The 27,310-nt window shown below is 42.0% G+C and overlaps 1 protein-coding gene and 2 non-coding genes across 3 annotated transcripts in view; all 3 read right to left on the reverse strand.

Moving 5' to 3' along the window:
* The window catches only part of LOC112085465, a gene marked incomplete at its 3' end in the record, with an annotated part of 112,297 nt that overhangs the window by 35,226 nt on the left and 49,761 nt on the right, over positions 1 to 27,310 (reverse strand).
* On the reverse strand, positions 2,834 to 2,941 carry LOC112085833. The gene has a single exon (XR_002899121.1). It is a non-coding gene; the product is annotated as a small nucleolar RNA R71 (small nucleolar RNA).
* Positions 15,332 to 15,438, reverse strand: LOC112085635. Its single transcript, XR_002898936.1, has one exon. It is a non-coding gene; the product is annotated as a small nucleolar RNA R71 (small nucleolar RNA).

Here is a 27,310-nt window from a genome sequence, read left to right on the forward strand (position 1 = left end):
AGAAATGTCTGAACCACTCGGTTAAGGGTTTAAGAGTCTTTCATCGCGAGAGTGATAGTTTGTTCTCTTAAATGACGTTTTTGAACCGATTCTTATTGCTGACTGATTCGTGCTTCTCAAAAGGGATTTTGGTATGAAAGAGGATCAGTTTAGACGTTTAATACTTTCATGAGAAGATTAACGTGCCTTGAGTTCAAAGTCAAATGAAATCGCTTGATAAAATGATTCATTAGCCCCTTAGTCTAACTTGGAAGCACCCGAGTCAAATATCCTGTCTAAAGCTTCTGCCTTTATCATTCATTACCATCATCTGAATCACCTGTTTGTTATTTGCATCTTGATTAGTTTAAATCTCTGCTTTTATTTAACTTTATTGCTCATTTGCCTGTTAATCATCGTCACCAAACTTTTATCATCTTGTCTTGACTTAAGTAAACAAATGACATAGGCTAGTGTCTCGTTTACAAGCTTGGTTTGACACCCCTTATACTACTTTGACAAGGGGATTGATAACCCTTCTAAGAGCCTGAAAACTCTTAGTTATCAGTTCATGTCTCTGAGATTTGTGCATTTCCTATTTTTGTTTTTATTTAACCAGTTTAGGCTTTTGCTTTGTTTGAGGACAAACAAAGGTTTAAGTCTGGGGGAGTTGATAACACCGTATTTTGACCACTTTTATGGATCGTTTTGAAATATTTTTTCTATGTTTTTAATTGCTTTTAAGTATTTTTATTACGTTTTTCTAGTATTTGTAGTTCCAAGACTCTTTTTAGGTAACTTTGGGAAAATCTTAACAAAATGGATAGAAAACCAGATTTCAGCTCAGAGCCAAACCACCAGAAGTTCACCCCCGATTGAAGGCCTTCTCACCGTCTGATCCAGCTCTTATTTGGAGATCTTAAAGATGGAAGTACCAGCTTTCCAGCACACTTTACAGCTTGGCAATCCAACGGTTCAATCAAAAGAAAAGCGAAGAGCAAGATGTCTCGTAAACCAGCCGGCAAGCGTTTCCACCCACGGCCAACAGACCATTCCCCGCGGTCACAACCACCGCGACCGCGGCCAGCCACCCATTCCCCGCGGTCACGCGCTTCCCGACCGCGGCCAGCTAACTCCGACTTTGAAGGCCCATTTCTGAAGCATGTATCATTTTCTCAGCCTCAATTCCGGAACCCTAGACCCCAGAGAGTATTGGAGACTATAAATACATGTCATTTAGGTCGTTTTTGAGAGAAGAAGGGAGACGAAATACTTTACAGAAATTTTACTTTAAGCTTTGTTTTTAGGGAGAGAGAGATCTGTCTCTTGAACCCTTGTTCTTTATTTTCAATTTCGGTTTCTATTCTACCTTTTAACACTATGTTTTTGATTTCGTGTATTATGTCTGAGTAGTTTTTTTGTTGGGTCTAAGGGATTTTCGATGGGGATATATATATTCGGTGAGGATTCCATTGGCTATTGAGCCGAATCTTAGAACTTTTTCTTCTGAATTCGTTTTTACTACATGAGAGTAGCGTCATGAACTACAATCTGATCCAGATGCTTGGTGACACGAAAGTGTTCATCCGGTATCAGATCTAGTTTGGGAGAGCAAAACAAACATAGGAGTGGAAACCTACCTATGGGCAATTTGTGAAGGCTGACGAGTCTTAAACATAATGCATCTCTTCTTTTCCACGGCCAGAGTGGAAACCTACTGGTCAGGATTGAGAGAGATAGTTGTCTATGATCATGACAGTGGCGTATTCATACGTCCGTGACTCCAGTTTGAAAAGTTTAAGCTAAGATCTTATCAAATTTACTCTCTAGCAATGTTTTGAATCGTTCATACCCCTGAGAAAACTTCCCTGAACCCCAGCGCCTCTTTTCTTATAGATTTACACCAATTTTCATTCAAGCTTTAGTCTAGTATCTTTAGTCTAGTATCTTTACTCTTTCAATCGATTTTCATTTAAGCAATTAGGTTAGCGGCTTTTCTCGTTTTTACCCGTTTTCGTTAAGTTTAGTTATTAAGTCATTTTAATTACCGTATTTTCTCTTTAGGATTCATTTTTACATTTTAAACACACCACCAAAACCCTCACAAAACTCGCCTGGTTCTAGACTTCCTTACTTTATATATCTTTCGAAGGCTTTTGCAGGAAAGATCCTCCTTCCCTGTGGATTCGATCCCTAAGTACTACAATCGATCAGCTGTGCACTTGCGGCTATTGATTTCATTTAGGATAAAACTTGACACCCTCGACACACACCACATCAAGTTTTTGGCGCTGTTGCCGGGGACTTTTACTTTTTCTTTTGAATTTTTCAGGTTTCTCTGCAATGAGAGACCGGGAACATGTTCCCGGAACTCTTGGTGATCCACCATATCGTGTGGATGGTGATCCAAGCGATGATGACCTGACTGATGACGAGTTTGAAGAACCGATCTATGATGACAATGAGCTAATCCGATCGACAAAACGTGAAGATGATGATGAACTGATTGGAAGTTTCGATTCACTCGAGAAGTTCTTGGGAGATCGAAGAGCTATTCAACCAGCCTTACCAAAGGATGGCAAAACCGAAATCAAGGTACCCTATATCCGTTTAGTTCAACAAAATCAATTCTATGGTTATTCATTCGAAAACCCGATAGACCATATCGAGACGTTCGAAGATTATGTGTAACCATTACAGAAAATGGGGATTACCACAAGTGTAGTCTTTTCCCATTTTCTTTGAGAGACAATGCCAACAAATGGCTAAAATCTTTGCCACCTGCTTCACTAAAAACGTGGGCAGAGTGTAGAACTGCTTTCCTAAATCGTTTTTATACTAGAAATCATACGAATCTCTTAAGAAACAAGATAAGAACTTTTAAACAAAAAGAATATGAAGATCTTTTAGATACTTGGGAAAGATTTAAGGAATACCAAAGAGATTGTCCACACCATGGATATACCGAGGAATACCTGCTGGGTATCTTCTATCGAGGTATTACTCCAGAGTTACGACACTCTTTCGACACAGCAAGTAATGGAGACTTCTCAACCAGATCTGTAGAAGATGCTCATGTTTTCATCAACAATTTCGCAAACAGCATCCGAAATCAAGCCACCTTTGGTAATTCTGCACTTCCTGAGAAGAAAGAAGAGATATCGGAAGTTATAAAGTGTCTCCATCACATAATGAGTCAACATGGATTGCAACAACCAAACAAGGCACACAATACGTGTAACTTTGAAGGTTGGGACAATCCAATGGATTCTTATGATCAAGAGATGATGAACACTGCAGAAGTCTACCAAATTAAAGATTTTCCATTCGTTTCTGATCACTGCGGGTCCATTCATTCGGACTGCGGCAAACCATGCTTTCACCGCAGTCGTGATGACGCTGACCGCGGCCAAGACCTGTTTCACCACGGTCGCGAGCCTTCTGACCGCGGGAAACCGTCTTCCGAACTTGCCTGGAAATCACCTTGCGAACCAATCTTGGCTATTCACTCTAATCCTGTTCCACATCCTAGTTTTCCCCCTTCTGAAGCTGAAAACCTAAACAAAAGAATTATAGAGCTTGAAAAATCTAGGTCTCAAGAGATTAGTGATCTTAGATCTGAACTTAAAACGATGCAAGAAGATTTCAATGAAAAATTTTCCACCCTCCTTAGCCTGATGATCAAAACTAATTCTAAAAACTTAGAAAATTCTGAAGAGGAGCCAAGTGAAAATTCTTTCGAAGACTCAAGTGAAGCAGATCCCTCCGATCATGTGAAAGCTATCACTCTTAGGAGTGGATTAGCTTACAAAGAGCCTGAATTTCCTAAAGATCCCAAAGATGAGGAAAAGGGAAAGGAAAAGGAAAAAGAAAGAATCACAAATGAAGATGTTGAAAGAGAAGTGGTAGGAGAGAATAAAAGATTCATCCCGGGAAATCCTTGGAGAAGATCCAATTCCACCTCCACCAACTAGTGTCTATAAACCTAAACCTCCATATCCTAGAGCCTTAAGAGCCCCTAAGAAGGAGAAAGAAAAAGCTAAGCTGAACGAGTTAATTGATCAGTTAAATGTGATATTACCTTTCGTAGAAGCTTGTGCTATGATTCCCGCTTTAAGAAAATACATGAAGGGTATTCTAACAAATTCTTTAACTCTTGAAGAAGGTGTTATGATGATAACCCATGAATGTAGTTCTATCCTGCAAATCCGAGTCCCTGAAAAGAAAAACGATCTTGGAAGCTTCATACTTTCATGCACCATAAATGATGTAGCTTTTGAGCGTGCTCTCTTTGATTTAGGATCTAGCATAAACATGATGCCTCTCTCAGTAGGAAAACGTTTAGGACACCACACTTTCCAATCCACTAAAATTTCCTTAGTATTAGCTGATCGTTCTGTTAGACAACCTGTAGGTATCGTAATAAATGTTCCTGTCGTGATCGAAAAATGTTCCATTCCAACTGATTTCGTAGTTCTAGAACTAGAAAGAGAAACTAAGGATCCACTTATTCTTGGACGACCATTCTTATCTACAGCCGGAGCCATAATCAACGTTCCTGAAGGAAAAATCAACCTTCATCTAGCCGGTCTAGTTATGAAATTTGACATGAACAAAAGTTTCGATAAACCTACTTTGGATGGCAAAATTTGTTGGGTTGATGAGTTAGACGGAATTATTGAGGAAGTCTACGAAGATCTGATTCTAGACGACCCTTTAAGTGTCACGCTTTCACCCGCAAAAGATGAACGCAATTTCCATGAAGAAATTTCGAGTGAATGCGCGCGTATACTTGATAAATCCGAAACTTATAGGAAACCTCTAAACTATCGAGATCTTAAGGACCAAACAAACATTCCTACACCTCCTAAAGACACTGCTGCAGCAATTAATGATCCTTGGAGCGAGCTTAAAGCCCCTCAAGTCGAGCTTTAACCTCTTCCCGTCGGACTTAAGTACACTTTCCTTGGACCAAATTCTACTTATGCTGTCAAAATAAACTCTGGTTTGACGGAAGAAGTAACCACAATGCTGTTGACTGAGTAGAGAAAGCATAGAAAAGCCTTAGGATATTCACTTGATGACATACCTGGAATCTCTCCACATCTTTATATACACAAGATAAATCTAGAGGATAATGCTAAAAACTCAATCGAAAGTCAAAGCAGACAGAACCCTAATCTCATGGATGTTGTCAAGAAGGAGATTATGAAGCTTTTAGAAGCCGGAATAATCTTTCCTATCTCAGATAGCACTTGGGTTAGCCCAGTTCATGTTGTTCCGAAGAAAGGAGGAGTCACTATCATTAAAAATGATAAAGATGAAATGATCGCTACAAGAATAGTAACTGGACATCGTATGTGCATCGATTACCGAAAACTGAATGCAGCAACTAGGAAAGATCATTTTCCACTTCCATTCATAGATCAAATGCTAGAAAGGTTAGCTAATCACCCCTACTATTGCTTCCTTGATGGATACTCCGGATTTTTCCAAATTCCTATTCGCTCGGAGGATCAAGAAAAAACGACATTTACCTGTCCATATGGCACGTTTGCTTACAGACGTATGCCTTTTGGATTGTGTAATGCACCTGCTACCTTCCAGCGGTGCATGATGTCGATCTTTACAAACTTTATTGAAGATTTCATGGAAGTATTCATGGATGATTTTGGTGGTCGTGTCAACTGCGTGAGGGAACAAGTTTTACCCTTAACAAAACAAATGAAAGCCGCAAGTGCACAGCTGATCAGTTGCAGTATTTAGGGATCGAATCCACAGAGATTTGTGTGCCTGGTATTCTTCTACGGTTTTTTTAACTTTATGTCTAGACGAAATTGGTTTTAAAGGTTGGTTGTTTTTCTTGCGAATTAAACTAAAACAAAAGAAAGCAAATAAATCTATCCTAAAAAGCAGGTAAGAAAATCGAATGAAATGCAATTAGAATAAGCAAATATCGAATGAAAGACTAATAAGGCAAGTAAAATATCGCAGGAAAGGTAAATAAAGCAAGTAAATAATGAACTAAGGAAATTGAAATGCAGGTCTAAGAAAGCAAGTAAAACTCGATGGAATTGTAAACTATGGCTAAAAACGCTGAGCTTTTGGGAACTCTAAGGGATCATAATCGGTTTTAACACTAAGGTAGATAGATTGGGATTGACGGATAACGATATATGGGTTCTAGAGCTAGAGTACGGCGGTATGACTACGTCACTGTCGTGATCATAACCAGCTGTTTCTCGCAACCCTGACCAGTAGGTTTCCACTCTGGCCCTGGAAGGGAGAGAACGCAAGAGCTGCACAAGACTCGTCAATACTCACGATCTCGCCGCAGGTAGGTTTCCACTCCTACGGAAATATCGCCTGTTTCATTCTAGGGCTGATACTTAATGAAAACTTTCGCAACACTAACTATCTAGATCAGATACTAGGTGATCAATTAAGCATACATGCAATAAGAACAATAATAAACAGAAAACAGGTCGAAATCCCAAATCTATAAACCTAGATGTCTTAATCGATTATGAGAGCCCCTTTCGGGAACCCTAAGCCCAACTCGGGATCTACTCAGACATGGCTGAGTTTGACATCATCATTGGTTTTAATAAAAGTAATGAAAAACAGTAAAGAAAAGAGATAAAGAAAGCTTCTCTATTGAAGAACTCGGACTTGAACAATCTTCTACAATAATCGCATAAAAACGGCTAAAGGAAAAGGGTTTCCTTCAAGTATGAAGGGTTGTGTCTAAAAACGACCTAAATGACATGTATTTATAGTCTCCAATACTCCATGGTCTCTAGGGTTCCAGAATTGAGGCTGAGAATGACTTTGGGCTTCAGATAAGTAGGCTTTAACTCGCAGATTGATTGCCGCGGTCGGGAGTGTTGTGACCGCGGCAATTGGCTTGTTGGCCGCGGTCGGGAATCTTCTGACCGCGGCAAATAGCTTGTTGCCTGCGGTCGGGTGAGTTGCTGACCGACTTCGAGTGGCTCCGGGGCTAATGGAATATCTTGATATCCAACCGTTGGAATGTCTCCAAACCAAGTGCATTTGAAAGCTGGCTGATTCTTCTATAAGTTGTCCAATTTTGAGGGTGATCAGACGGTGAGAAGGTCTTCGTCTCTCCATGAGAGTTCTGACGGTCTGCATTTATCCAAAATAGTCTTTTTGTTCCATTTTGTGCCTCTTTATCCAAAATTACCTGAAAAGTCTTTTAAAATCCGGAAACATAGAAATCCTTTGAAAACCTTTGAAAATGGAGTAAAAACACCTGTAAAAGATATTAAAATGATCCATAAAAATGGTCAAATTCCGGTGTTATCAACTCCCCCAGACTTAGTATTTTGTTTGTCCTCAAACAAAACAAAGGCTAAATCTCGGCGAGAGGTTTGAAAATGCAGGAACTAAAAAAAATCTTAGAGACCAAACTTCTAGACCAATATCAATCAGTATGCATCAATCGGGAATACCCTAGAAAATTCTCACTAGCAATACAGGCATAACTAGTCCGTTAATCCGTCATGCAGAAATCTATGCACTAAGATCTAACTTCCATAGTCAACTAGCTCTTAACATTCATTAAAAATCTCGGTGGTTCTCATCAAAGAAAATCTAGGCAAGGCGATCTAGGCTAGGTGTCAAGAAAGATTAGTTTGGGGGGTAAGGCTTAAAGTGTTTACGGGTTACCTGAAGATTTGGAGGACGCAGGATATTATGCAAAACCGCAAGAGAGAGTGAAGCTGTTGGTATCCACAGTTTTCAGTCACTTTCTTCTTGACATAGATTCATGGTCTTCTTCCTCAGGTTCTCTCCAAATTCCCCCAGACTTAGATTTTTGTAAATCTTTCAAAACAATAGCTCCTTAAACGAATAGTAGTTGCTCATTGCTCCACAAATTTCGACAATCTAAGACTCATTAGGCTTTTTGTTTCCCTTTCTCTTTTCACGTTTTTTTTTTTTTTTTAGAAAGGGAACACCTTTAGATATAGAGTCTTAGAGAGCACGAATTTACCAGTTAATATCTGTCTTGTAAAGTTTTATTATGTTTCTGATACTCTTCCTTCCCAGTTCCATTCAGTCTCCTTTGTGAGTGACTGAAAACTGCATCGCTCCTCTTCTCTCCGACGTTTTTGCACATATCTGCTGATATAAACTAAAGAGAGAATGCATGAGGATTGAAAACAAGGGTTTTGGGTTTAGCGTATGGTACCAGATAAAGATAAACTGGTCATCTAGGACGACAAATAGTGGTGAAAGTGATGGTAAAAAACGTCCTAGATGTGTATGTCGATGCCTGCCTAAAATCAATGATGAGAAAATTAGATATCAATATTAAGTCCAAATAAAATGAGCTAGTATATCCTGTCAGAAAGAATCTCCATGAATTGAAGTCCTCTGGTGGGAGTTCGTAGTGCAAGTACTCTAGCTACCGCCTAGTCTAGTGCTAACCACAGATGAGCTATCATGCATAGTGTAGAAGTGTGCAGGTCTAAATCATCATAGTTTTGCATCAAACATTCCTGAAAAATACTTAATGTCGAATAGGTTACATATTAAAATTTAAAAAGTACTTGAAATTTAAAAGCAAAGCAGGGAAATGATTAGTACGGATAGACATCCTCCCCCAGACATAAATCACACTGTCCCCAGTGTGAAAAAGCTGGTGAGAAGATGGTGAATAAAAGCAAAATAAAATAAAATAAGATAAAAGAAATGAAAATGATGATAGAACCGTGATGGTAGTGAAGTGCTGATCAATCACTCATCCTCCGAAGTGTCGTCTGCGAACTGGTGCTGCTCCTGTAAGAAGGTGACAACGCGCTCAAAGCGTCGTCCCTGTCTCTCAACTCTGCGCTCCAGATCGGAATGAGTGTGTGATGATGTAGATGATGAGGTGTGGCCAGTCGAAATAGATGGCTGAAAATGAGCACGGGCCGCAGCTGCATCACGCTTCGCCTTGGCCACTATGTATTGGCCAATGGTGAATGGTAGACGAGGTACAGATGGCAGAAAATCATCGGATACTGGAATCCATCGTGGGCGTCCTCCGTTGCACAATCTCGGGATAGATGCTGAAGGTAAGCGGACTCGGTGCTCCTTGGTGCCAGTGCAATACTTGTAACCAAACCTGTGTGGATCGAAAGCGGCACGAGAGATAGTGTGATCGCGAGAGAGATAAAGTAGATCATACCAGACATCAGGAAGTGGATCATCAGATGAGAAATCGAATCCTACAGCCTGTAGTATCGCTGTAATAGCACTCCCGAAAGCTGAAGTAGCATCCTCGCAACCATGTAAATCATGCTTCACTTTTACCATATTCTGCGCTATGATCCATGCGAAGCAGGCAAGTCGTAGATCATCCATAAACAGAATCTGAAGTGTGATGAGCTCAGTCTTCAAAATACTTCCCATGTTGGCTCTAGAGAAGATCGTGTGTGCTAAGAGTTTGTGCACAACTCTCACTGCTGGGTGGCTAAGAAGGGCTGACTTCGATCTCCCACTATCATAGGTTCCATGACCCATCTCTCTCCACAGGTTAAGATCAGGTTCATCTTCAAGGTAAATGCCATCAGTGTATGGAAGCCTAAGAGCTTCACAAACCTCGGAAATGGTGAGAGAATAAGGCTGTCCGCGGATAGAGAATGACAAGATGCCATCTGATGCTCTAGGGTTCCTCCTCTTCGTGTGGTGGAGTGTAATAGTCGCTAAAATCTCACGGACTAGCTCAGGATAAGTCGGAAGGTTCAGCTCCATGTAGGGTCTCAGCTTAAGTGCATCGATGTACCAGATCACATCCTCTCTGTTCCAAGCATCTCGAGTGTATGATAATCAATGCAAGGCGTGGGTTTGATGTTCAGCTTCTGGAAACACCTTGCATAGTCCACTCTCGGGTTTGTCTCCCTCCCAATGTATCGAATTTGTGGTGGCTCGGGAGCTGCTCGTGTTTCTCTTGAGTGCTGGAGCAATCTCATCTCATAGCTTCTTCTTCTTGGTCTGGCTTGCTTCAGCATGTACTCTCCTAGAGTAAAATCATCGGGAATGTCCTCGGAGCTGCCACCAGTGCGACGGCTCCTTCGGGATCTGGTTTCGTCAATTTTCTGCAAAATGAAATGATTCTTGGAAAAAGAATGAATATGGATGCTGATTTTAACACATTAAGATCTGTTATACTAATACTAGTACAAAGAGATTAATTAAAACCATGAGCAAGCAAAATTTATATTGAATTAGAGAAATCAAGTAGTTCATGACTAAATTCGTTTGATGTTCTTAACATAGAAATCTTCTAAAAATCGGTTTTGATGAGCAATTTCCATGTAAATTCTAAAGATTACCCAATACTAATCACTAATCACACAAGACTAAATCAAATTCATCAATTTTGCTGTTCCAAATTCAATTTTTATCAAGCATGTAGAATCCAAATTTCAAAAATCTCAATTTCTCTTAAGCTAGGTGCTAAAATCGATTTTTAGATAACCTAAATGGATAATTTATCATTCTTAAGCTATTTCCACCATCAATAGACCAAGATTTTGGGTTTTTAAAGAAAATCCTAAGTTCAAAATCGAGTAAGAATAGTGAGTTTGAGGTTCATACCTTGCTGGAAAGAGAGAATTGATGGCAAAATTGAAATCAGCTTTGAAAAAGAGTGAGGTTTGAGCCAAAAATCTCTTAAAAAGCTTAAGAATTGAAAAATGTGTTATTTCTCCTAAATCTCTAAGTCTTTTGGAAGAGAAGAGAAGAAAGAGTTTTGATCCAAAAAGTTTGTTTCTTTTCTTTAAAAAGCGTTTTTGTGGCAAAAACGGAAAATTTCCGGGAAATCTTTAAGTTTACGGGAACGTACCTTTCTTGTCTTGCACGCAAGGAAAGTTTAAAACTTATGGAGAATCTTTACGGGTTTTACCAAGAATACTTCAGAAATCACCGGAAAACTTCGGCGGAAATCCGCGTCGTCACGTCAACGACCAACGGCCGCGGTCAGGAGACGCGTGACCGCGGTGATTGAGGGCTCGGCCGCGGTCACGTTCACGGTGCCGTGGTCAATGCACCCTTGGCCGCGGGTCGAACGGTCGCGACCGCGGCTCTTCCTCCTGCGGCCTATTGTCCAATCTTCTCGTTTTTTTGCCGCGCCGAGCAGCTAAAAACCAACCTTTTCTTCTTGGTTTTTCTAATTTTCTGATTTTTTTTTTGTTTTTGTTTTATAACATACCTAAAACTTAAAAAGAAAAAGAAAGCATAAATTGTAAAAAGGAAAAGAAAACTAAAAGAAAGAGTACCTAAATGGGTTGCCTCCCATTAAGCGCTTTTGTTTTAAGTCGTTTAGCTCGACGTAAGCATTAGGAATCAGGCTGATTTAAATGGCACTCCACTTGATGTGCCTTTATTACTTCCGGTTGCTGGAGGTTTTACTTCTTCTCCTTGAGGAGCTGTCTTCTTCCCTTTATTCTTCTTTCGGACTTTAATGTTGTTCAAAACCCTTTTTGTATTTTCGATCAGCTCCTGGATTTGGTCCTCACTAGTTTCTGTTGCATCTGGTGGAATGATGATCTTGATCTTTGCAAAAGCTTTCGGCTTCTCCTTTTCTTTCTCTTTTGGCCTGTTTCTGATATGTTCATAATTTGCATCATTTAGGTTGCATATTTCATTCCAAATCAGGTTTTATTTCATGCATTTTAGGTCCTTAGGGTTTGTTTTAGAACTTAGGAGATGCATTAGGTCCCAATGAGTCTTTGCATGTTGAGTGTTTACAGGTGCATTTGGAGCTATTTGGAGTTGAAGAGGTGAATCCAGGAGGAGAAATGGTGATCAAAGCTTGAAAGGAGGTTCTCGGCCATTCTCGCTGACCAGGAAGGTTTTTCTCGGCCATTCTCGCCGACCAGGAAGGTTTTTCTCGGCCATTCTCGCGTACCAGGAAGGATTTTATCGGCCATTTTCACGTACCGCGGGTAGACTTTATCGGCCAAAACGCGTACCGGCTATTGAATCTCTCGGCCAAAATCTCCGGGTGCAGACATGTTTCCGAAATCGCCTGTCCGGGGAACCTTCCGGTCCGATTCAGTTGTCGGGTGCTTCATAGAAGTTGGAGAGGATTGGATCATGGTTCCATAGCAAGTGAAATCATGGAATTCGGACGCGTGAGTAGAACGTTAAGCTCGTCGGAAGAAACCCCTGTCTCGCTGCTATTTTGGACCGAGCCGATGAGCTCCGAAGAATGCGAAGGACGGTGCACTTCCACGCCGATTCAGCTTCCGGGGCCTTGATGAGAATCAGAGACATTTGCGTCTTGTTTCCAGAACGTCCAAGATCATTCAATTCGGAGCTATGAGCAGGAAGATACGGTCTCCGGAATCGACACATGTCTAGACGCCTCTCTCTGATCGTGTAAATGCATTGCAAAGATGTGCCCTCCAGGAAGCCTTCCACTTTCCAAGCACCGAAGCTTCCTTCATTAAAGTTGGATATAAATGAGTCTTCTGTCTTCTACAAGCGGAATCACTCAAATTTCTCTGATTCGCATGAAGGCCCCGGAAACTGAATCGGCCTGGAAGTGCACCGTCCTTCGCATTCTTCAGAGCTAATCGGCTTGGTCCAAAACAGCAGCGAGACAGGGGTTTATTCTGACGAGCTTAACTTTCTGCTCACGCGTCCGAATTCCGTGATTCCACTTGCTATGGAACCGTGATCCAATCCGCTCCAACTTTGATGAAGAACCCGACAGCTGAATCGGACCGGAAGGTTCCCCGGACGGGCGATTTCGGAAACGTGTCTGCACCCAGAGATTTTGGCCGAGAGATTCAATAGCCGGTACGCGTTTTGGCCGATAAGGTCTACCCGCGGTACATGAAAATGGCCGATAGAAACCTTCCTGGTACGCGAGAATGGCCGAGAACCTCCATAAACCCAATTTCAGCACTTTTCAAGCTTTGATCACCATTCCACTTTCTGGATTCAGCTTCTCAGCTCCAAATAGCTCCAAATAGCTCCAAATACACCTGATAAACACTCAAAACATGCAAAGACTCATTGGGACCTAATGCATCTCCTAAGTTCTAAAACAAACCCTAAGGACCTAAAATGCATGAAATAAAACATGATTTGGAATGAAATATGCAACCTAAATGATGCAAATTATGAACATATCATAAGTCCATAATCGTGCGACTTAGGCATGCGAGTTAGCCGCGCCTGGAACTAAGCCGCACGATCACTTGCAAATCACTCCGACTTGAGCCTATGACCTAGGTGCAATGGAAACCAACCCGCACATATGCACACTCTCCAGAAACCACCTTGGTCCTGCGAGTTGAAGAAGAAGAAGATCAAGCCACAGCAAGACTCGCAAAACACTCCTACTTGGGCATGCGGCTAAGACAAGCGATTTAAGTATAACAAGCAAAGTTCTTCATCTACTGCGACTTGGGCGTGCTACCTGGGAGACACTGGACCAACCCGCAATAATTCCACTTTATCCATTAAAGCCGGGTCAGGACCCGGTTTGTTCTGGGCTGACCTGGTTCGTTTTTAGAGAGGTATAAATACTTTTTAGGGTTTTTTCTGAAAGTACTAAGCTTTATTCCCTTTGTCTCTTGCCTCTTTTGTGAAAAGACTCCACCAAGAAGAGAAATATCGATTTTTGGGTTTTTAATCAAGAGAGTTTAAGAGATCTTTGAGTTTAAAAGCTGCTTTCTTCTTAATCTATCATCTCTATCTTCATTTCTCATCATTAATCATGCTAATCTTCTCAACTTGCAAAGGTTTAAGAGAGATTAGTATGATTAGTGAGTAGTCACCTTAATGAGGTTCTAGATGTGTAGGATAGGGTGCTAAAGTGTTAGATTAGGAGTGCTTAGGGCAAGATTCATTGATTCACCTCTCTAAACAGCAGTTCTCTATGCTAGATCCTTGCATATAACTTGAGATCTAGATTCTGGGAATTTCATGCACCAAAAGTGTTTGATGAAATTCCTGAAAGAGCTGTATTAGAGGTTTAAGCATTTTCTGCATGATGATGTATTGTTATTTGCTTGAATGATCATTAAGAACTGTTTATTAATGCATATTGATTCATATTTCACAAATGGGAATTTGGTTTGTAAATGGATTAGTATAGGGGTTAATACCTTCATGAGAGGATTAACCTAGATTAGAGTTCTTAATCATTTGAATCATGTCTCATCATTGTCATTAGCATTTCTAGTTTAGCACCAAAGCACCCTAACCAACTATCATGTCTAGAATCTCATGCCTCCATCATATCATATTCACATCATTTGTCATTGTCATTAGTCTTTAATCCTGTTTAAGTTTGTAGTTGTCATTAGTTAACCAAAATCACTCTTGTTTGCTTGAATTAAGAATCTGATCACATAGCTTAATGTCTATCACCACATTCTTGGATTGATAAACCTCTTTGTGCTACTTTGACAAGGGGATTGATAGCCCTGAGACCCTAAAAAGTCTTGTCTATCAATTGGCGCCGTTGCCAAATTGTGGTTTGTTTAGCATTAAGCTCTGATCTGTTCTTGAGATCAAGTGCTTACTTTCTTGTTATTACTGATTACATTCAAGTTCTGTTTGTGATTTCAGGTGTATGAACACCAGGTCTAGATCAAGAAGCTGTGGTCCACCTTTCCCTCTGAACGACAATATCAATCTTCTGGTACCAAGGAGGAGAAGGGACAGACGTGGTAGACAAATTGATCAGACTGAGATAGCAGAACAAGGAGATCACGTGGTGGATATAGAACAACCGGTTCAGGAGCAACATGCTCAGGGTAATGGAGCTGGTAATGGAGTTGGTCAAGGGCTTCATCAGGGTAATTTTCATCAGGAACAGGTGCACCATCAACAAGCTTATGTCCACCAGGGACAAGCTCAAGCTCATGAACAAAGGCATCAGGCCAATGTTCAGCAAAGACAACAAGTGCACCACCAACCCCAGCCCTTCCAACACCAACAAAGAAGATATGAGCAACCCCAAGTCTATGTTGGAGAGAATGACAGGGTCAATGCTCATCAGTATGGAGCTGGTGTTCAGGCACCACCTGTGCAAAACAACAACTTTGAAGTGAAGGCATCATTGCTGAATATGGTCCAGAACTCAAAATTCCATGGGTTAGCAATGGAAGATCCCTTGGAACACTTGGACCAGTTTGATAAGGTGTGTGATCTGACCAAGATTAATGGAGTTTCTGAGGACAGCTTCAAGCTAAGACTATTTCCCTTCAGTCTTGGTGATAAAGCTCATCAATGGGAGAAGAATCTTCCAAGAGGCTCCATTCAAACCTGGGAGCAATGAAAGCAAGCCTTCTTATCTAAGTTCTTCTCAACCTCAAGAACTGCAAAACTAAGGAACCAAATCTCTAGCTTCACTCAGCACAGCAATGAAAGTTTTGGTGAAGCATATAAGAGATTCAGGAGCTACACAAACCAATGCCCACACCATGGGTTTAGTGAGGCTTCTCTTCTTAGCAGACTTTATAGAGGAGCTCTTCCCAAGATTAGAAACCAGCTGGATACTGCTTCCAATGGGAACTTTCTGGGTAAAGAAATTCATGCTGCTTTAGAGCTAGTGGAGAACTTAGCATTGAGCAATGATACTTATGGTGAAGACTATGACAGATCAAATAGGTCTGAAGGTTCAAGCTCAGAACAGAGGCTCACTAGGGAAGTTAAGGAGTTGAGAAATGAATTAGACAAGTTGAAGTTGGTAACTCACAAACCAATGCATTTTGTTGGAGAGTATGAGGAACCATCTCAAATCTTTGAGAACATAAGTGAAGAGGGTCTCACCCAAGAGGAGCTCAACTACATTGGGAATCAGAGGTTCCAGAGATATCAGTATGGTAATGCCAATCCAAACCTTTCCTACAGGAACACCAATGTAGCTAACCCACAAGACCAGGTCTATCCCAATTCTCAAGCTCCACAGAACTTTGTTCCCAAGAACAACTTTTAAGGGTCATTCCAACCCAAGAATCAGTTTGGTCAGAATCAAGGTTTTGGTCAGCAACAGCAACCATTTCAGGGTCCTAGTTTCAGTACACAGCAGCAAAAGGCACCACCAGGGTTTAGTCCACCACAGTTCCAACAGCAAGCGCCTGCTCAACAACAGTTTCAGCCACCAACGGTTCAACAGCAGCCACAGATGGGTACTGATATGGTTGGTATTCTGCAACAACTACTTCAGGGTCAACAGATCTTTGCAAGCCAGAATGCAGCCATGCAGCAGGAAATCAAGGAACTGAAGCAGAACCAGGCCTCAAGCTCGAGGAACCAAGGTTACCTAACTGGAAAACCAGAACCCAACCCCAAGGAATATGCCAAGGCCATTACACTGAGGAGTGGGAAGGAGTTACCTGGTATTGAGAACAACAATGTGATCATTGAGGACAATGATCAAACTGAGGGGGAGGCAGCCTTAAAAGAGGATCAAGTTGCTGAGAAACCAATGACAGAAAAGGGTAAAGAAGTAGCAAAGGAACCAGAACTAGAGAAGAAATATGTGCCACCGCCTCCATACCAATCCAAACTCCCATTTCCAGGGAGATTCAAGAAGCAACTAGTGGACAAGGCAAGAGCTGTATTTGAGAAGGCACTCAAGGAGACACCACTCACAATGCCTCTCATTGATGCATTCTTAATGATGCCAAAGATGGGGAAGTTCTTGAAGGATGCCATTCTCAACAAGACTAAAGAACTTCAAGGCATGGTGGTACTAAGTCATGAATGCAGTGCTATCATTCAGAAGAAGTCCATTCCAAAGAAGTTAACTGATCCAGGGAGTTTCACACTCCCTTGTGCCATTGGACCTCTTCTATTCTCTGGATGTCTTTGTGAACTAGGAGCATCAGTCAGCTTGATGCCATTCTTCATAGCTAAGAAGCTGGGCTTTAGAGTCTTCAAACCTGCAAGGATTTCTCTTATCCTTGCAGATAGATCAGTTAGATTTCCTGTTGGTATGTTGGAAGATCTACCTGTCAAGATAGGTGGTTTTGAGGTTCCAACAGATTTTGTTGTGCTGGAAATGGATGAGGAACCAGTAGATCCTCTTATCCTGGACAGGCCATTCTTAGCCACTGCAGGAGCCATAATTGATGTGAGAGGTGGGATAATAGAGCTTCACCTTGGGTCTGAAAAGCTCAAGTTTGATGTGAATGAGATGATGAAGAAACCCACCATTGGATGTCAATGTTTCTATGTGGAGACAATGGATCAGTTGGCTGATGAGTTGCTTGAGGAGCTGAACACTGAGGATCCTCTTCAAGCTGCTCTAACTCAAGAACAAGGGGACAATGGGCTCTTAGCAGAAGAAAGTGAAGGGTACAAGTTGTATTTGGACAATGCTAGAGAGTTGGGTCCTGAGACAAGGTTTTTGGAGCTGGAACAAAGTGGCTCTGAAGTTTTTGCTATCAAAGGATCAGACACCAGCCAAAGCAGCTTGGACGAGGATTGGAATGAGGCTGATGCACCCCCTGTTGAGCTCAAGCCTCTACCAACAGGGCTCAGGTATGCTTTCTTGGGCTTAAACTCCACATATCCTGTCATCATCAATGATAGCCTATTAGAGGATCAAGAAAGTGCATTGCTTAGTGAGATAAGAAAGTTCAGGAGAACCATAAGATATTCTTTGGCTGATATTAGAGGGATCTCTCCTGACATTTTCACCCACAGGATCCACCTAGAGGACCAATCTATGTCCTCTATTGAGCATCAACGACGACTTAACCCCAACCTTAAGGAAGTGGTTAAGAAGGAGATACTAAAACTTCTTGAGGCAGGGATAATTTACCCAATCTCTGACTCAAGATGGGTATCTCCTGTTCATGTTGTGCCCAAGAAGGGTGGGATCACAGTGGTTAAAAACGAGAAGGATGAGCTTATAGCTACTAGAACTGTCACAGGACACAGAATGTGTATAGACTATAGAAAGCTCAATGCAGCCTCTAGGAAGGATCATTTTCCTTTACCTTTCATTGATCAGATGTTAGAGAGGCTTGCAAACCACCCCTTCTTTTGTTTTCTCGATGGGTACTCGGGGTTCTTCCAAATTCCCATAGATCCCCAGGATCAAGAGAAAAAACATTCACATGCCCTTATGGCACATTTGCATACAGGCGAATGCCTTTTGGTCTCTGTAATGCCCCTGCCACATTTCAAAGATGTATGATGCACATTTTCTCTGACATTATTGAAGAGAAAGTTGAGGTGTTCATGGATGACTTTAGTGTCTATGGCTCCTCCTTCTCGGATTGTCTCTCTAATTTGTCACAGGTTTTGGAGAGATGTGAGCAGCATAACTTGGTGTTGAACTGGGAGAAGTGCCACTTCATGGTGCAGGATGGAATAGTTCTTGGGCACAAGATATCTGAGAAGGGAATAGAGGTTGACAGAGCAAAAGTAGAAGTAATGGTGAACCTGCAAACCCCCACTTCAGTTAAAGGGATAAGGAGTTTCCTTGGGCATGCAGGGTTTTACAGAAGATTTATCAAAGACTTCTCAAGAATTGCCAGGCCCTTGACAAGACTGTTGTGTAAAGAAGTGGATTTCATCTTTGATGCTGAATGTGAAGAGGCCTTCAAGTTGATCAAGGAGGCATTGGTTAGTGCACCAATAGTTCAGGCACCAGACTGGTCCCTTCCTTTTGAGGTTATGACAGATGCATCTGATTTTGCTGTTGGAGCAGTGCTTGGGCAAAAGAAAGACAAGAAGCTACATGTTATCTACTATGCCAGTAGAACACTTGACTCTGCACAAGAGAAGTATGCTACTACTGAGAAGGAAATGCTGGCAATAGTCTTTGCCTTTGATAAATTCAGAAGCTACCTGGTGGGATCAAAAGTCATTGTATATACTGATCATGCAGCTCTCAGGTATCGATGACCAAGAAAGATGCCAAGCCAAGATTGTTAAGATGGGTTCTTCTACTTCAGGAGTTTGATATGGAAGTACAGGACAAAAAGGGGATAGAAAATGGAGTTGCAGACCATCTTTCTAGGCTGAGGATTGATTCTGAAGTGCCTCTCAATGATAGCTTACCTGAAGAGTCTCTGATGGTGCTCCATTCCTACTTGGAGTTTGAAGAAGTAGAGAGCATTCAAGAGAGGAGGATGCCTTGGTTTGCAGACATAGTGAACTATCTTGCATGTGGGGTGGAGCCTCCTGAATTAGATGCTTACAAGAGGAAGAAGTTCTTCAGAGATGTCCAGAGATTCCATTGGGATGAGCCCTACCTCTATGTCCTGAACAAAGATCAGCTGTATAGAAGGTGTCTTGCTGAGGAGGAGATGCAACCTGTGTTGCAAGAGTGTCATGGTTCAGCTTTTGGAGGTCACATGGGAGCATTCAAGACTGTGGCCAAGGTTCTTCAGAGTGGGTTTTGGTGGCCCACAATGTTCAAAGATGCTCAGTTAGTGGTTTCAGCATGTGATGCCTGTCAGAGGCATGGGAACATATCAAAGAGGAGTTAGATGCCTCAAAACCCAATTCTAGAAGTTGAGATCTTTGATTGCTGGGGGATTGACTTTATGGGGCCCTTCATTTCATCCTATGGGAATCAGTATATACTTGTTGCTGTGGACTATGTGTCCAAATGGGTTGAGGCCATTGCTTCCCCTACCAATGATTCCAAGGTTGTATTGAAGCTGTTCAAGAGCATTATCTTCCCAAGATTTGGAGTTCCAAGGGTTGTTATCTCTGATGGAGGATTTCATTTTGTGAACAAGACTTTGGAGGGTTTGTTGAGAAAGCATGGAGTGAAACACAAGATAGCTACTCCATATCATCCTCAAACTAGTGGCCAAGTTGAGGTATCTAATAGACAGATCAATGCCATTCTTGAGAGGACTGTTAGCTCAAGCAGAAAAGATTGGAGCAAAAGGCTAGATGATGCATTGTGGGCTTACAGGACTGCCTTTAAAACTCCAATTGGGACATCACCTTTCAGTCTGCTATATGGGAAGAGCTGCCACCTTCCTGTTGAACTGGAGTACAAGGCTTTGTGGGCTGTGAAGTTGCTTAACTTTGATATCAAGACAGCTCAAGAAAAGAGGGTCATGCAACTCCATGAACTTGAGGAGATTAGGCTTGAGGCTTTTGAGAGCTCAAAGATCTATAAGGAGAAGACCAAAGCTTTGCATGATCAAAAGATTCTGAAAAGGGAGTTCAAGGTTGGTGATTTTGTGTTGCTGTTCAACTCTAGACTTAAGTTGTTTCCAGGAAAACTTAAGTCTAGATGGTCTGGTCCCTTTAAAGTTCTTTAGGTGAGGCCCTATGGAGCTGTTGTGTTAGAAGGAAAGAATGGTCAACAGTTTGTGGTAAATGGCCAAAAGATCAAGCATTATTTGGTTTCACAAAGGAAGGAGGAAGCTACATCAGTTCCCCTTCTTGATCCACCACCAGCCTGTTAAACAGGTTTCCAAAGTCAAACTTAGAGACTTTAAACAAAGTGCTCTTGGGAGACGCCCCAAGCTTATCTTTGTACATAGTTCTTTTGATTTCTTCTCTTCTCTTTTCTGTTTTAGAACTTTTTGATGGGTTTTGTGAGTTGGTCTCAGGTTCTAGGTGATTTTTGGAGGACATAGCTCAATGATGAATGGAATGGAGCATGTGAGAGAGCAGAGAGAAGTGTTTAAGGCCAGAAAAACTTGAAGAACGCCTCAGTGCTACCTAAGTGTGCGGTTTGGATCAAGAAGAGCCCAGGCCGCAGCAGAACTCGCAATTTACTCCGGCCTGGGCGTGCTACCTGGTGAAAGAGGTCCAGGCCGCAGAAAGAAAAAGAAAAGGCCAACGGTTCTAAGTCCCAAACTCTGCTACCTAGTGCTGCAGCCTGAAACCCAAGGAAGCTAAGTCGCACGATCACTTGCAAATTACTCCAAGTTGGTCGTGCTACCTGGGAAGTATGAAGACTAGGTCGCAGCATAAGAAGAGTGGCCGAGGAGTTTAAGTGACAAAAGCTGCGGCTTAGGTGTGCTGGCTGGGAGCAAGGAGACTAGGTAGCAGCAAAAGAGGAATGGCCGAGATATCTTAAGTCCAAAAACCTGCGGCCAAGTCATGCTACCTGGGAACCAAAAGAGTTAGGCCGCACATATGTTCGCAAATCACTCCGGGTTAGGCGTGCTAGCTAGGAACAAAGAGACCAGGTCGCAGCATGAGTTGAACGGCCAAGGTATCTAAGTTACAAAAGCTGCGGCTTAGGTGTGCTGGCTGGGAAGAATGGAAGCTAAGCCGCACGACGACCCGCAATTTACTCCAAGTTGGTCGTGCTACCTGGAAGCATGAAGACCAGGCCGCACAAAATGAAGAGGATGCTGAGACGCCTAAGTGTTAAGAGTGTGCGCCTTAGTCATGCTACCTGGGAACAAAAGAAGACCAAGTCGCACATATGTTCGCAATTTACTCCAAGTTGGTCGTGCTAGCTGGGAAGAAAGAGTTCCAGGTCGCAGCAGGAAAAGAAAGGCTAAAGTTTCTAAGTCCAAAACCCTGCGCCTTAGTCATGCTACCTAGGAACAAGCAAGACCAAGTCGCACATATGTTCGCAAATCACTCCGACTTGGTCATGCTAGCTGGTCGCAATGGGTTCCAGGTAGCAACATGGAGAAGAGATAAAACCGAGCCTGAGCATATTCACTGCGTATTGGTCATGCGGGGTAGGCAAAGAAGATCCCAGGTAGCACAAAAATATTTCCGGTTCTGCACCAAGACGGTCATACGGCTCGATCCCGACAGTTCCCGGACGCACAAAAGAGAGAAAGGAGGCCGGTCAATGAGAAAAGGACGGGTCAAAGCCTTGACTGGTCAAAATAGATCTATTGACCACAAGTCCAAAGGCTTGACCCTGTCCCACACTCTCTCTTCCCCACAACAAACCCGAGTTTGCCACTCTTTCTCTCATTTCTCTCCATTGTTTTCACCATATCTCTCTCATTTCTCCACCAAATTTGTTGATTCAAAGTGCTCTGAGCTCGTTTTTGAGTTGTTAACATCATATTGATTGCATTTCGAACTCCTTACATCTTAATCCCAAGGTATATCATCCTGTTAAAATTCATCTTTTCCATGTTCTTCAATGGTGATTTTTGAACTCAAGGTGTGGAATCGATTTTGATAGGTTGTTTTCGACCTTGGGATTATTTTTATAAATGCTAGGGTGCTAGATAGTCTTGGAAAACAGAGCACTTTGTTGGTGATTCCTTGTTCTTGAGTTTTGAAAATTGTTGCAAGTAATTCATGAAAAAAATCAATTTTTTTTTTTTTAAAAAAAAAGAGATGAATTGGTTTCTTGCTGCGTCCCTGCTTTGCACTCTTGTTTTTGCATTGCTATGAACTTATTGGATTGATTCTTGGCTTTAGAAACTTGTTCATGTGCTATTGAAATCGATTCTTGCAACAAATTTTTTCAAAATTTTGGAGAATTTTGTGAGGCTTATTCTTGTACTAACAATGTTTTTTGAGAATCTCTTGGCAGATGACTGAACGAACCAACTCTCTGGCCAAGAAGAAGGGTACTGCATCAAAAGGCAAGGGTTTGGTCTCAGGGTCTTCACAGCCAAGAGAAAAAGGTCAAGGTGCAAAGAATACCACAAAGCAAGGGAAGTGTGATCCAGCGCCAAAAAGGACAAGGCCTGAAGGAAAAGATTTGGTGGTTGCTTCTGGTTCCAAGAATAAGGGGAAACAGTTGGCTGTGGTATCTGAGAGTGAACCGACTGAAAGTGACTCAAGCAGCTCAGCTGGTGGTTCCCAAGGCACAATTGAAGAGGGATCAAAGAAGTTCAAGAAAACTGAACCAGAAACACTTGATTATCTGGCTAAGTTTCAACAGATAGAGATCTAGAAAGGGAGATTCCCTGATTTGGATTTTCTGAAGAAGATTGGCATCTATGAAGATGTCAAGACTTTGCTTGGGAACATGGGTGTTGAGTCACTTTTGGAGATGAGAGAGATCGCTTATGAACAGGAGTCTCAAGAGTTCTTGGCTTCCTTTGAAGCTTTCATTTACTACCCAAGGGATTCAAGAATTATTCAAGGAGATGGGCTTGGACATGCGCAGTTTACTGTGAAAGGGAAGGAGTATTCAGTGTCATTCAGAGAATTGAATGAGATTTTTGGGTTTTCAGCACCTAGAAATGAACTTCTCTCCAACCAGGTCAATCTCAGAAAAGATGAGGTCCAACTTCTATGGAGATCAATTGCTTCTGGGAAGTACACAGCTGGAACAGCTAAGTCCTCTTGGATAAGGAATCCAGTTCTGAGATATGTACACAAGATTCTCTCTCACAGCTTCTACTTCAAGATTGATGTTGGAAGAGTTCACAAAGGAGATCTAATGCTTCTTGGTGTGTGGCTGAGACCGCTGATGCCAACTCATGAAGATGGGGAATCCTATGAAGGGTATGAATACCCACTTTGCCTTGCCTCTCAATTAGCAAGGTCTTTGATGTTCTACAAAAAGTGCATGTGGGGTTCTACAAAGCAAGATGCAAAGCTGGCCCATGGATGGGTGGTAACAAAGATCTTGAAAGCCAAGGGGTACAGATTCAAGGAGAACAAGGCAAAGTTTGATCTGATTAATGAAGCACATTTGTGTAAGATTGGCTTCCTCCAAGGAAGAGTGGGTACCAAGGTAGTATACAACTTCAAGACTCTCATCAGTAATCCAGCCCAAGTTCTCCTACCCAATCCCTCCATCACCACAGTCCAAGTTAAAAGGAACATTCACTTCTTCTTGCTGAAGGAAGAGCTGTACAATGTCCAAACTGACCCACCAATCCTCACATACAAGCAAGCTTGCAGAGAAGAAGCCTCCAAGGGAAAGAAAGCAACCGTTGAAGATGCTACCACAAGTGCAGCTGGTGCTCAAGATGCTGATCTGCCTCCACCTCAAAAACGTTTTGGTGGAAACAGATACCACTTTGATGATTACAACTGGGAGGAACAAGGCACTTCAGGGTTCAGAGCTCAACAAAAGATTGGTATTCTCCAACAATGGTGCAAGTACCAAGACAAAACCATCCACAAGATGGCCAAATGCATCAAGGAGATGAAGAAGAGGATCAAGAAGCTTGAAAACCCTTGCAAAGGTGGGGCTCCAGCACCGGTTTCACCAAGGAACAGAGAGGAAGTTGGAGAGAGTTCCATGAACTGCACAGCCCTAGTCACATATGGAACCACTTGGGTGGATCTTGACGACGGGTCTGATGAGGCAAGCCATCATTCTTGGGAGACACCATCCGGCCACACTTCAAACCCCTCTTACTCATTGAGGTCTGACTTCCACAGCTCCTAGGTAACACTCAAAACCTTGTAAATAGCATGTAGATTTTCTTTTTCTTTTGCATTTTACTTGTTTACTTTGTTTTAACTCCTTTCTCATGCTTTTATAACACAAGGGACTGTGTTATTTAAGTGTGGGGGAGGAGTTTCATCCTTTACTAATCATGTTTTCTCTTTTCTTATTTTACACTTTGAGTCTTGAGTCACATTCTAGTTGCATATTCATGTAGTCTCATCTAAGTGCATATAAAAACCAAAAAAATGGAAAAATCTGAAAAATTTACACAAAAAAATGATCATGTAGTTGCATTCTCATTTTTAGGATTGAGTCTAGATTGCATATGCATGTAGGTTGCATCTTGCAGGGAGTAATGATAGGTTTTCTAGAGAGTACATCACTTTGAGAACTTGAACTGAATATGCTAGTGAATCTTTTTCTGTGCTTGCAAAGTCTGAAACGATTTGAATATGAGAAGCAAGTTTGAATTGAACTCAACTCTAATAAGTGAAAACCCTGAACTTGACTTCAAATTATCATTTGGTGCATTGTTTGAATAAGCTTGTGGATACCAACATACATATCTGAGCTAGAATCCTGTTTTTACCATCCTCTTCCTTAGCTCAAATAGCTGAATCTGCATAATAGATCAGTTTTCCTCACCCTGAACCCATCCTTCTTTCAAGCCAATTGTTTGTGTGATTGAGAGGCCACCTTGGACCAAACTTAGCAGAAAGTGTTAGGTTTAGGGCGACAAGGGCAAGTCTCATTGAGTGCTAAGTTCCATCATCAAGGAGCTGAGAGATTTGGCAAGAACTAAGTGTGGGGGAATACATGTTGGTGAGTGGAAAAAGGAGAGATGACTGGAAATAAAAGGAGAATGGTGAGAACTAGGGGATATAAAAAGAAAAGAAATCAGTCTTGGAGTTTTGAGTTAAAGAAAGTGAGCTCTAGTGTTTTGAAAAGAAAGAGTCTACCCTCTAAGTGAAAAGAAAAGAAGCCAAAGAGCTCAAATGTTTTAAAAAGAAAGAAAAAAAAAGAGGTTAAAGGTTACAAAAGAAAGTGAAAAAGAGCTATGGAAAGTTTGAACTCCAAGACTTGTGTATGAAAAAGAAAAGAGAGTCCCCTAGTGAGAGAAGAATGAGTGTGAAAAGTAAGCAAGTGAGGAAACTTTGAGTAGAGTGTGGGGTGGGATGAGTCTTTGCCCTTGTATGCATAGGTTGCCTTTTACTTTTAGCATTCTGCCAAAGTTTGGTCATTCATAGAGAGATCCCTTTGCTGCATTGAACCCACTCAGGCATTGATGAGATCATTTTAGTCTCATAACCTCACCCTAGCCAAACTATGTTTGTTTAAACAATGCATCATTTGATCCACTTGGTAAAAAGCTTAATGAATGTGAAAGAGTTGAGAGAGAGAAGAACTTGTGGAGATTCCTTGTTGAGTTGATATATATCTGAGTATGGCTTTGCATTGCATAACTGAGCATGACCTTGAATTCTCATTGTGATCACTTCTCTCAAAAAGGAAATGTGAACTCCCATTGCATCCAACCTCTTCCTCTCATTTGCTCTTTTTGCTTGAGGACAAGCAAAGTACAAGTGTGGGGGAGTTGATATGTTCATAATTTGCATCATTTAGGTTGCATAATTCATTTTAAATCATGTTTTATTTCATGCATTTTAGGTCCTTAGGGTTTGTTTTAGAAATTAGGAGATGCATTAGGTCCCAATGAGTCTTTGCATGTTTTGAGTGTTTATCAGGTGCATTTGGAGCTATTTGGAGTTGAAGAGGTCAATCCAGGAAGAGAAATGGTGATCAAAGCTTGAAAGGAGGTTCTCGGCCATTCTCGCTGACCAGGAAGGTTTTTCTCGGCCATTCTCGCGTACCAGGAAGGATTTTATCGGCCATTTTCACGTACCGCGGGTAGACTTTATCGGCCAAAACGCGTACCGGCTATTGAATCTCTCGGCCAAAATCTCCGGGTGCATACACGTTTCCGAAATCGCATGTCCGGGGAACCTTTCGGTCCGATTCAGCTGTCGGGTGCTTCATAGAAGTTGGAGAGGATTGGATCACGGTTCCATAGCAAGTAGAATCATGGAATTCGGACGCGTGAGCAGAAAGTTAAGCTCATCGGAAGAAACCCCTATCTCGCTGCTGTTTTGGACCGAGCCGATAGGCTCCAAAGAATGCGAAGGACGGTGTACTTACACGCCGATTCAGTTTCCGAGGCCATCATGAGAATCAGAGACATTTGGGTCCTATTTCCATAACGTCCGAGATCATTCAATTCGGAGCTAAGAGCAGGAAGATACGGTCTCCGGAATGGACATATGTCTAGACGCCTCTCTCTGATCGTGTAAATTCATTGCAAAGATGTGCCATCCAGGAAGCCTTCCACTTCCCAAGCACCAAAGTTTCCTTCATCAAAGGTGGAGATAAATGAGTCTTCTGTCTACGGCAACCGGAATCACTCAATTCGGACACGTACCTCAGAAGTTACAATCTCCGGAATGCGAAGTGGTCCAAGCTGCTCTGAATGCTGCGAGATGGTCTTGCGACTTGGTTAACCCGCAGGCCTGAAGACGAATGCCTGAAAGCTGATGCTGCGAGTTGAGAAGTGCGGGTAAGCTATCACTAGATGAGGTCTGAGGCTTCCGATCAAGAAAAATGCTAAGTCCACAATCCTGCGACTTAGGCATGCGAGGTAGCCGCGCCTGGAAGTAAGCCGCACGATCACTCGCAAATCACTCCGACTTGAGCCTGCAAACTAGGTGCAATGGAAACCAACCGCACATATGCACATTCTTCAGAAACCGCCTTGGTCCTGCGAGTTGAAGAAGAAGAAGATCAAGCCGCAGCAAGACTCGCAAAACACTCCTACTTGGGCATGCGGCTAAGACAAGCGATTTAAGTCTCACAAGCAAAGTTCTTCATCTACTGCGACTTGGGCGTGCTACCTGGGAGACACTGGACCAACCCGCAGTAATTCCACTTTATTCATTAAAGTCGGGTCAGGACCCGGTTTGTTCTGGGCTGACCCGGTTCGTT

The sequence above is a fragment of the Eutrema salsugineum genome, unplaced genomic scaffold (genome assembly GCF_000478725.1).
Source record: "Eutrema salsugineum unplaced genomic scaffold, Eutsalg1_0 scaffold_3, whole genome shotgun sequence".
NCBI lineage: Eukaryota > Viridiplantae > Streptophyta > Magnoliopsida > Brassicales > Brassicaceae > Eutrema > Eutrema salsugineum.